This window comes from Herpailurus yagouaroundi, unplaced genomic scaffold (genome assembly GCF_014898765.1).
Source record: "Herpailurus yagouaroundi ecotype Mexico unplaced genomic scaffold, PumYag 203, whole genome shotgun sequence".
Lineage (NCBI taxonomy): Eukaryota > Metazoa > Chordata > Mammalia > Carnivora > Felidae > Herpailurus > Herpailurus yagouaroundi.
The window spans coordinates 11,845,477-11,857,778 of NW_024412434.1; the positions used below are offsets into that span (position 1 = coordinate 11,845,477).

Sequence of the window (12,302 nt, forward strand, 5' to 3'; positions counted from 1 at the left end):
TTATTTAAAATCTTGTACACACGAGAACTTCCAAAGGGGATATAGGAAATAATTAGGCTAACAATCATTCAAATGTCTTTGTTGACATTAAAATATTCTGGCTAATGTCAATCTGATAATGAATGAGTAGCTGTACTCTCCATAACTGAGGGAGGCTATCCAGTTTCGAAATACTGTCAGAAGCAAAAGGAATGCCTAATTTGCTCTATCGCCGAAGGCAGACTTGGCCCTGGAAAAAAGCCTCCTTTGTTGAGGCTCCTTTTTAAAGTTACTTCCATCCTGTTAGTAATTTCCTCCTTTGAAAGCTTTACTCCATTAACAACCAACATCAGACAACCACATCGCGGAGACTCTCACCTGCCCAGTGCCAGGTGTGTGTGTCGTGGGTGGGAGGGAAGGGGGGGGGGGCAGGGAGGGCAGCTGGGGATTCGCCTGACAGTGACCTAACAAACACATTTTAAAACTGAGATTATATGACTGTATATTTATTTGTGGCACGGGGTGGGGAAGTTGATGGAGATTACTAGTCAAAGGTGCTAAAAACTGCTCAGGCTACTCCTTGGCACCACTGGGGACAGCGCTTTCTCTGCTTCAATCCAGACTTTCAGAAATGTGAGTCACGGTAAATGTAATGGTAAATGGTAAGAGTGTCCACTATGGGGCAAGTCGTTGGCGGCAAAGGACCATAAGTCACACCTTTTCCAAAAAGATTTCTGACTTGCAATGAAGACTACAAGTCAAACCAACACAAGTGATCTTCTTGTCTGGGCTTCATGCCTCCTAAATGATTCTTAATTTCTTCACTTCCCATGGATGGACTGCCCTATCTGAATTGAGCACGACGACCAGCTGACTGTGAGGCAGGCAACCTAATATTTCAGAGGCCCATTCCCCTCCCTCAAATGTCACCAGTTCATGACATTCCAAAGTCTGGGAACCACTGAACTGTAGATTAATCATCAACCTTTTGCTTAAAAGTAAACTCTGCTGTTTATATCCTTGCAGTATGCTTTATCAGAGGAGATAGTAATAAAAGCAATTATGATATAATTAGTTATTATATAACAATACCCACTTTGGTAAGAGACTTGCCAGCAGTGAATCTGAATCAGGGGCAGCACACAGGGTGGCAAGACTACACAGACAATCTCTCTCGATCACTTTTTGCTTCTTACTTAAGCCAACTTCTCTGTAGCATCTGACAACTTTGGACATTTCCTCCCTATTTGTCTGTCTGCTCTACAGCAGCTCGTGTTTCCTCCTGCTCTGACTGGCTTTTCTTGCTTTTCGATGTAGGGTCCATTTCCAAATTTGCCCATGTCTAAAAGGATGATATGCTTTATTTCTTTGTCATAGGTCCCCTGTCATTTTTCATTAAACACTCTCCCTACAGATCTCATGCATCCTCCTGGCTCTTGGTACCAGCTATAAAGCTGCATCTCCTAAATTTAGTTTACTTGAGATCCAACATACAAAGATGAATTGAGATTAATTGAGATCCTCTGCCCCCCTCTCCCTTTGCCCCTCCCTGCTTGGCACTCTCTCTCTGTCTCTCTCAAAAGAAATAAACTTAAAAAATAATTGAAGTCAATCCTCTCAAATCCTGCTGCTTCTTTATCAACTAAGTTTATGTGATATTCGAAACCCTTTGTGTCATTTCAACAGTAGAGTACTGAGTGTCAGGCATACGTAAGGGCTCAATGTCTCACCTGACAACCATTTGTTGAGTGCTTTTATGTACCAGGCCCCATTATAGCAACTGGGCATACAGAAGTAAGCAAAACAGACAAAAACCCCAGCCCACATGGATGGAGCTTACACGCTAATAGGTAGAACATCATAAGTGAAATAAATATGTAAAGGTAAGTAAAATGGTAGTTTTAGATAGTAGTTTAGATACTGCTATGTATTATGGGGAAAATGTGATACACAGAAGGTGGACGAGAAGTACTTTGGTAGGAGGCAATTGCCACTTAAACTTGGGGGGCCAGGAGAATCCTCCTGCAAAGGTGACATCTGAACAAAGATCTTAGGGAGACAGGGAGCAAAGCTGGAGAGTCTTCTGGACAGGAGGACTGGCAGGTGCAAAGACTTGGCAACTCTTACCTATAACCTGCTAGCCCTTAGGTTTCTCTCCCAAGGTCCAGCCTCAAATGAGACATCTCTTTTAGATGTTCCATGGACACATGAAACTCAACAGCTCCTCAAATACAAGCATACTTTGGGGATATTGTGGGTTCAGTTCCGGACCACCACAATAAAGCAAATGTAGCAATAAAGCAAGTCAAGCGAATTCTTCAGTTTTCCAGGGCATACAAAAGTTAGTTTTACAGGATTCTGTAGTCTATTAACTGTGCAAAAGCATTGTGTCTAAAAAAAAAAACAATGCACATGCATTAATTAAAAATAATTTATTACTGGGGCACCTGGGTAGCTCGGGTGGTTAAATGTCTGACTCTTGGTATCGGCTCAGATCATGATCTTGTGATTTTGTGAGTTCGAGCCCTGCATTGGGCTTTGTGCTGACAGTGCGGAGCCTGCTTGGGATTCTCTCTCTCTCCCTCTCTCTCTCTATCCCTCCCCCACTCATGCTATTTCTGCCTCTCTCAAAATAAATAAATAAACTCAAAAAAATACTTTATTGCTAAAAGATGCTAACCATCATCTGAGGTTTTAGCAAGTCATACTCTTTTTGTTGGTGGAAAGTCTTCCCTTGATGTTGATGACTGCTGACCGATCAGGATGGTGGCCCCTAAAGGCTCGGGTGGCTGTGGCAATTTCTTAAAATAAGACGATGAAGTTTGTCCCATCAATAGACACTTCCTTTCACAAACAATTTCTCTGTAGCATGCAGTGCTGTTTGATAGCATTTGACCCACGGTAGAACTTCTTTCAAAATTGGAGTCAATCCTCTCAAATCATGCTGTTTCCATTATGTCATTTCAACAATCTTCACATATCTTCACCGGGAGTAGATTCCATCTCAAAGAAACCACTTTCCTTGTTCATTCATAAGAAGCAACTCCTTATCTATTCAACTTTGATCATGAGATGGTAGCAATTCAGTCACATCTTCGGGCTCCGCTTCTAATTCTAGTTCTCTGCTATTTCCACCCCATCTGCAGTGACTTCCTCCACTCGATTCTTGAATTACTGAAAGTCATCCATGAAGGTTGGAATCAACTTCTTCCAGACTCCTGTTCATGTTGATATTTTCAACCTCTTCCTATTGAATCACAAATGTTCTTAATGACATCCAGAATGGTGAATCCTTTCTGGGAATTTTTTAATTGACTTTCTCTGTATCCATCAGAGGAATTGTCTATAGCAACTAAAGCCTTACACAATATATGTCTATAAGAAATACTATAAAAATGGATATTTCTATAATAAATCTTATTATAATAAATAAGAAGACCTGAAAGTCAAAATTACTCCTTGATCCACAGGCTACAGAAGGGATGTTGTGTTAGCAGGCATGAAACCAACATTCATCTCACGTACATCTCCATCAGAGCCCTTGGGTGACCAGGCACATTGTCAATGAGTGGTAATATTTTGAAAGAATCCTTTTTCTGAGCAGTAAGTCTCAAAAGTGGGCTTAAAATGTTTAGTAAACCACATTGTGAACAGATGTGCTGTCATTTGGGCTTTGTGGTTTTATAGAGCACAAGCAGAATAGATTTAACATAAATCTTAAGGGCTCTAGGAGTTTTAGGATGGTAAACAAGCATTAGCTTCAATTTAAAGTCACCAGCTGCATTAGCTACTACAAAGAGGGTTAGCCTTTCCTTTGAAGTTTTAAAGACAGGCATTGACTTCTCCTCTCTAGCTATGAAAGTCTTAGATGACATCTTCTCCCACTATAAGGCTGTTTTGTCTACATTGAAAATCTGTTTAGTGTAGCTGCCTTCATCAATTATCTTAGCTAGATCTTCTGGAGAACTTTCTGCAGCTTCTACATCAGCACTTGCTGCTTTACCTTGCACTTTTATGTTATGGAGATGACTTTTTCCCTTAAACCTCATGAACCAACCTCTGCTAGCCTCCATCTTGTCTTCTTCAGCTTCCTCACCTCTCTCAGCCTCCACAGAACTGAAGATTTGAAGAGCGGTAGGGCCTGACTGTACGAGGCTTCAGCTAAAGGGAACGCTACAGCTGGTTTGATCTTTTCTCCAGACCACTCAGAGTTACTCCAGATCAGCAGTAAATCAGTTTTGCTTTCTTATCATCCATGTGTTGGCTGGAATAGCACCTTTAACTTCCTTCAAAAACGTTTCCTCTGCATGCACAACTTGGCTTACTGTGCAAGAGACCTAGGTTTCAGCCTATCTCGGCTTTTGACTTGCCTTCCTTGATTAACCTAATCATTACATTTTGGCGCCCTAACACAATTATAATAATAACATCGAAGATCACTTACCACAGGTTACCATAACAAATATAATAATAATGCAAAAGCTTGAAATTTTGCAAGAATTACCCAAATGTGACACAGACACATGAGCAAATGCTATTGGAAAAATGGTGCCAATAGACTTGCTCGACGCAGGGTTGCCACAAACCCTTAATTTGTAAAAAGACACAAAATCAACGAAGTGCAATAAAGCGAAGCACAATAAAACAAGGAGACTGATCATCTAGCGGTGTGAGGAGCATTCCCCTGTGATCCCTGCCTGGCAAATAGTACCATCGTCCACCCACTGCATGAGGCAGAAACTCCTCCCTCATCCTCTCCCCTATATCTAGCTAGCTGAAACTTCTTACTGTAGTCATTTTGTCTCTTTTGTCTCTTTATTTTTTAATGCTTTTTTATTTATTTTTGAGAGAGAGAGAGAGAGAGTACTAGAGGAGGAGGGGCAGAGAGAGAGGGAGACAACATCTTAAGCAGGCTCCATGCTCGGCACAGAGCTTGATGTGGGGCTTGATCCCACAACCGTGAGATCATGATCTGAGCTGAAATCAAGAGTCAGAAACTTACGTGACTAAGCCATCTGGCCGCCCCCTTACTGTAGTCATTTTAGATTGACATTTGGCTGTAAATGTACTGTATCACCTCACCTGTTAAGCAAGCATCATTTAATTAACATTCAATTGGACAAAATATCAACAGATGTGGGTCCAAGTACTTCAAAATGTGAAGTGTTATTCCCCTATTGCAAAGAAGTGCTAGATAAGACATGGAGACTAATTCTGTCCCAAGATACATAGAGGCCCATACAGAACCCTACACCTAATGTCACGAAGCTAGCTAGCGATTATTGAGCACTTACTCGTATTTATTTTTCATAAAGCCAAGGCCTGGAGAGATGTGGTAATGTTCCTGAGGTTATAGAAATAGTGAATAGCGGGGTCTGGATGAGAAGTCAGGCAGAGGGATGCCTAGCACTCTGCCCCAGCCATCTGCTCCAAGCCACACACACACTGTGGTCAGGAGGCCACCACTGGATGTATGCACAGAGACTGGCTGTGGCACCAGAGACAACAGCAGAGTCACTGGGAGGGAGGCCGTGCTTATGTAATCAGTGCCAGCTTCTTTCCTATCTTTTGGAAAATTTGATTTTGGTATCTCACACGTGCTTTATTTTTATGCAAGATGAAAGACTGCAGAAAGGAAGCAAAGGTGCCAAACCAATGACACACTTAAAAATGTTGAAACCCAAGACACCAAGGTGGCTCAGTCCGGTGACCATCCAACTTAGGCTCAGGTCACGATCTCGTGGTTCGTGCGTTCAAGCCTCGCATAGGGCTCTCTGCTGACAGCTCAGAGTCTGCTTTGGCTTCTTCCCCCTTCCCCCCTCTCTGCCCCTCCCCGGCTTGCGCTCTCTCAAAAATAAACAAACATTAAAAAAATGTTGGGGCGCCTGGGTGGCTCAGTCGGTTGAGCGTCCGACTTCGGCTCAGGTCATGATCTCGAGGTCTGTGAGTTCGAGCCCCACATCAGGCTCTGTGCTGACAGCTCAGAGCCTGGAGCCTGCTTCTGATTCTGTGCCTCCCTCTCTCTCTGCTCCTCCCCTGCTCACACTCTCTCTCTCAAAAATAAATAAAGATTAATTTTTTTTTAAATAAAAAAAATGTTGAAGCCCATAATAACTGGGACAAAGGCTGGTGCCCTGGGTAAGTGCAGTGAATTCCTCGGGGATGAAGTTACCCACACCCATCAGTCATTCCTGTCCAGAGGCTGAAGTACAAGTGGGAACAAAGCACACACCATGGCCTTCAACAACAGAACATTTCTTTTCATCCTCCTTTACTAAGTGGCAATGATAATGCCATGTTTAGTCCCATCTCGACTGCCTGGGGAGATCTATCAAGGGCATGCCTCCAGCAGACTTGACCCCATGGAGTCAAAGATGTACTTCTGGGCCCAGTGGGGCAAGGCTGCAGCCCCTACTTCTGCAGGAAGGAACACCAGAATGTACCCAGTTTCCAAGGGGTTCTAAAACTTGCCTTAGTTTTCAGGCATGTTCCATTCTACTGAAGTAGGTGATTTTTATGGGTTCAGGTTAAAAGCAAGGCAGGAAGCTGAAACCACCCAGTGCAACAGGAAGGAGAGGAACCAGGTGGGAGGAGGGTTCCCTGGAAAATGAATGGCCAGCATGAGTCAGGCTTTCTCCAGCCCCCCCTCCCCCACCACCCCCGCCCACGGAAACAAAAATTCTGTGCCTTGATAGCCCAAAGCAGCTCACATCAGGTGATCTGATGAGACATTCTTGCAGTCTTAAAATTAAGTGTAGCCATTTAAGACATCGCTATTCACCACACCAGTTTTGGTATCCCAGTTCATTGGGAGAAATGATTTGGGGCACCAAACACCCCATCACAGGCTTATTTGCATGTACCTTCATCTCCTTATAAATTGGAACCGTGGTCTAAAGATCACAGCTTCATCAAATATGCAGGAGAAATGATTTTTAGCACATCCACAGTACAATCACTCCACTGGACTCTTAAATAAATCACTTCATTTTCAACTGCAATGTAAATCCCTATGAAAGATGTAGGAAGCTTTAAAATAGGTTTTCATGACACGCTAACTCATACCATTGTTTCCCCAATCATTGTCATATTGATCCAAAAATAACAATAATCTCCGCCCTTCAGACCCTACTTGTTTAAAAATAATTTTGACAAGTCTTAAGATTAACTTAATCAGGGGCACCTGGGTGGCTCAGTCGTCCAACTCTTGATTTTGGCTCAGGTTATGATTTCGTGATTTGTGAGTTCAAGCCCTGTGTTGGGCTCTGCACTGACAGCTTGTAACCTGCTTGGGATTCTCTCTCTCTCTCCCTCTCTCTCTCTGCCCCTTTCCTGCTCTCACATGAGTGCTCTCTCTCTCTCTCTCCCTCTCAAAATAAATAAACATTAAAAAAGATTAACTTATTGATTTTTCAGAGTTGAAAAGCACGTTCTAAACTATTAATACTATAAAAACATAAGTGGAATGCTTAAATCGCCTGCCTAAAACAACAAGCTGTTCCAAAGACCATTTACATACCAAAAATGCACCTATTAAGTTGAGGTGCTATCTAGAAATAATTTTTATTTATACATTAAGTCAAGTATACTTGCTTAACCTAATTTAAATCACTGTGCAAAGTTGGAAGAAATTAAAATGTTGCTTCTTTCAGAGTCTTAAATTTGCGACAAGCTTTTCCTCCCAATTATAGTTAATTAGTGAGGCTTTATTGTAACAATAAATCACGGGGGATGCTTCTAGTTTCATGGGTGGTTGATGCTGATTCTAATCAGAATGGCTGACCTACTGCTTGAGCAAGGATTTGCTGCTTCTGGAAGGCCCCATAAATGACTTAGGTCAACAGATGTACCACTGAGCAATACTAGTCATGCCAAGGACAGAGTGTCCCTTCTTCCTCCTCCAACATCTAAAAGAAAACCGAGGATAAACACTGACCTAGGAGGACCAGACAGACAAACAACCAAGCAGCCTATAGTATCATCAGACTTGGAAGGGGCTTGCTCGACCAGCAGCCATTACTAGTAAAATGAACCTGTTTTCATCTCCCACTCCACTGATATTTCACCAGATCTCACACACCAACGAGAAGCCTTAAACAAAAATAAGAAACGGAAAGAGGTCTTGGAATTCAGGATATTTAATTAGGGATCCTTTGGGTTTAAGTAACAGATATCTACTCACAACTGTGTAAGCAAAACAGTAGAGCTTACGGGATGCGAGGGTATTGCATTCGAGACACAGGCAGGAAGCACATAAGGGCCACGTGATGGTCTGGCCTCAGCAGCTTCATCTGTCTCTGTCGATACTTCATCTCCCCGCTCATCTCTTTATTGTTTTCTCAACTTCTCCTTGCACTGGGCCAAACTGGGATGTGCCAGGATGTTCTGGTTTAAGTACCAACAGAAACTTCCTACCATCTCTCAGATCTGATTCTAACTTTTCAGAAGGGAGTATCTGTTACATGAGTGTTTCACTCCAGGTGGGCCACGTACAGCCTGGCTTTGCAGATGCAAACATTGCTACAGGGGCCATGTCTGTGGGTGACGGGGATGTACAAGTGGCTATGCCACCCCCCAAACCTTATTTATCTACGACCTGTGCCAGGGTGGCTCTCATCTTTGCAAATGATTCATTTTCTGGGTACAAGAAAAATGTCCTTCATGGAATAGGTACTTTCTTTTTATTTATTTATTTATTTATTTTGAGAGAGAGAGAAAGAGAGAGAGAGAGCGCGTATACACACAAGTGCGGGAGGGGCAGAGAGAGAAAGAGTCATAAGCAGGCTCTGTATTGCCAGCACAGAGCCCAATGTGGGGCTCGAACTCACGAACTGGGAGACCATGACCTGAGACAAAATTCAGAGTCAGACCCTTAACCAACTGAGCTACCCAGGAGCCCCTGGAATAGGTAATTTCTTATATGCGATTGATCATAGATCTTTTACAGAAAACATGTGTCACTATTTCAAAGAAAAGGGAAATAATCATATACCTTATTTATATTTAAATGGGCTTATCTTATTTCCTTTTAGGGATGATATAATACCATGAAGGAGTAGATGGTATTATTCCATTTATTTTCTAAGGGAAATGGAGATTGTTACCCTGCTCATACAGACAGGAAATGATGTTTGATAAACAGTGTGCCAGCAGAGCTGAATGGTGTGGACAGAACGTGCCCAAACCCAACTCTGGTGCTCAGAGCTGCCTCCTGGCCCTGTTATAGCTTCATATGGCCCTCCATTACAGTGAGGGTGATTGCCGCTCTTCCATTGCCTCTAAACTGTGCCTTTACTCTGAACCTCACAGTTATACATCACAGAGTATCTCTTTCTCTGCTTTCTGTATTTGTTTTCTTTACTCATGTATCTTTCATAGTTGACCTGACAAATCCTTTCATGAGTCCATTAATGGAGGGATGAAGTGGATTAACATAACTCCCCAGTGTGTTCCAAATGCAAGAGGAACCCAAAATGCCATGGCATTGACCACTCATGGAATAAGAAAGCTGAGGAAGGCAACCTAGAAACCAATTAGCTACTGTCCCCCTGCATTTTTATAGGGAAATTTTAGGTCCAGAGAGGTGAACTGTCACTCAGCTAATAAGGGGAAATGCTGAGATTAGGGCCCAAGCACTTGCTCACACATCAGCATCACTGGTGAATGTCCGATGTGAAAATACTTCCTTGAGAGAGAAATAATGTAGTATAAAGCAAATGGATTTGCTGGGGGGAAATCCTAGAAAGCTGTTGGTCTAAGTTAGAGCTCATGGTTAGAAGACTTCCCACTTGATTGCCCAGCCCTTCTCCAGACTCCCTGACTTCTCAGGGACCCAAGAGTACCATTCTGTCTGGCCTTCTTCTCTGTCACAGTGGCCAGCCCCAAACCCCAAAGCCAATTCAAATCCTTGGGCCACATTTTCCCTAAATACATCCCCCCCTCCTTAACTTTCTTACTGCTTTATATCTGAATCTTCTTTAAGTAGTATTTTTACTATCAGTTTTCAAATAGTGGTTTTAGCTTATTAGGTCAGAGTATATTAGCATCTGAACTCCTAGGAATTCAAATCTGTCTACTTTTTCTAGTATTCTCTTAGCATAGTAAAGAGAACAGGCTTTTATTTTATGTTTTTGGTCACAACAGGGGAACATATGGGTATTGGAGACAGATGACCCTGGGTTTGGGTCACAACTCTCCAGTTTTGAGACCCCTAGTTCAGGCATTTAACTTTTCTTTTTTTCTTTTTTTTTTTATGTTTATTTATTTTTGAGAGAGAGAGAGAGAGAGCGAGAGAGCGAGGGAGGGAGAGAAAGCATGAGCAGGGGAGTGGCAGAGAGAGAGGGAGACACAGAATCCAAAGCAGGTTCCAGGCCCTGGGCTGTCAGCACAGAGCCCAACATGGGGCTTGAACTCACGAGCCATGAGATCATGACCTGAATCAGAGTCGGACACCCAACCAACTGAGCCACCCAGGCACCCCTGGCATTTAAGTCTTTTAAACTTCAGTTGTACATGAGATTGTTGTCGGGATGGAAAGAGCTATTCTGTACCCATGGAAGCAAATATCCTTAAAAGAGTCAGCAGGCAGAAACAGTTCCCTAAGAAAGAAAAAGAGAGTTCAGTTCCAGAAACACAAGGATGAACTGGCTGGGTACAGGGAAGAGGCCCAGACAACAAATCTCTAGGGTAAGTGCCATTTCTTTACGGCCACAAAGTAAAGGGATCTGTATATCTACTGCTAGCCACACCACATAATGGAGTAGTCCCTATGTTTCTACTCTGCTTAATATCAGTAAGTTCTCCAAGTACTAGATGCTGGGTGTTCATGATTAAACATGGTGTAATCACTCAGTATCAATCTTCAGATGCGCTCAGCAGGAAAAGAAGCATATGGCCTGATATGACTCACAGGCCAGCCATGCTAGTCTTAAGGGACTGAAGGATGTCACAAGCTGGCTACCAATCTCTGTCTCAGGTCTTGATGACACCAGTAGATGGATAAGGTCCCACTCACTGCCAGTCTTGCTTTCCAGGGCCTGCTTCCCACAGGTGGTTGCCCATGGAAAATGTCTCCAGGTGCCTGGAATGACAGAAGAATTCTCAGGCTTCTCTTAGAGGCTAAACCATTTTTAGTAATGACCCTCAGATTTTTTTTTTTCTTTTTTAAAGTTAAGGTTGGTTACTAAGCACAGTAATGAGAATGGATGAAATGCCTTAAGATTTGGGACGGAACCAAATTTTCAGATCACGAGGGAAACCATGAAAGAGACATTAATATGAACATAAAATAAACAGGTTGAGGATCTACATTCAATAAAGATAAATAATACATCTCTGACTGAAATGAATCACAGTTGTGACAAGTAAGGAGAGGAGGAAGAAATTAGCCAGGATAAACTCAAAAGAAGTTGTCAAAAATGTTGGTAAGATAACCTCTTGCCAGAGGCAAAAATCCTAGGAGACATGCAATGGTGGCATTGGAAGACCAGCGAGGAAGGACAGAGAGGCTCCAGTCCTGTGTCTCCAGGCTCCTCTCCTTCCCCTCTCCTTGGGCTTCAACGTCTTTGTATCATCTCCCATGTAAACAAACGAACAAAGAAAACAGCTCTTAAAGAGATGTAACATTCACACAAGGCCTAAAAGGCCAGTAATAATTTGGAATGATATGTCACCCAAGACGGTGTGTGTCTTAGTGGGAGGGCTGGCTTAACTCGGGGAATGAAATGCCTACTTTGGAATTTCAGGCTGTGCTCAGCACATGAGGAAGGGGTTGGGCGTGCGTTTGCGTGCGTGCGTGTGTGTACGTGTGCGTGCGCATGCGTGTGTGTTAGGAGGGGAGGAAGGATTGTCTCTGCTTCCTGGGCCCACCGGAGGGACAGGCAGAGGTGGAAATGCAGAGCGCACCCTGAGACGCAGTGCTGGAGACGAAATGGGAATTTCAGACAATCTGAACAGGAGGAAAAAAAAAAAAAAAAGACTTTAGGGCTCAAAGAAATGTCGTATGACCCACCTCTCCTTGCTCCTCTCTTTCTTATTTGGTTTCTTTGACATTTTTTTATGTGACAAAAACGGAGTTTGTTACTGACAGGCTCTTGTGGAGAACTGTTTGAAGAGAGGGGAGACATCAGAGAAGAATGGGGAAATGGAGGTGAAAACTGAAAAACCACCTCACACCCTCCTTTCTGGGGACAGTCTGCTCATTTTCTGTTATGCTGAAATCTTGCCGCACTCCGTTCCATCAGTGCACTGTCTATCCCAGAGCCTGAATGTGGAAAGAAGCAGGAAGATCCGTATAATTACGTTTCCCACCTAAGCTCTGCTCT

General features: G+C 43.0%; 1 long non-coding RNA gene across 1 annotated transcript in view; it reads left to right on the forward strand.

Annotated features, from left to right (window-relative positions):
- Nucleotides 1-274: 274 nt before the first annotated feature.
- LOC121014710 (uncharacterized) overlaps nucleotides 275-12,302 on the forward strand; it is a 30,917-nt gene continuing 18,889 nt past the window's right edge. The window contains exon 1 of the long non-coding RNA XR_005783381.1: nucleotides 275-612. This is a non-coding gene — a long non-coding RNA (uncharacterized LOC121014710). The remainder of the gene's footprint in view (nucleotides 613-12,302) is intronic.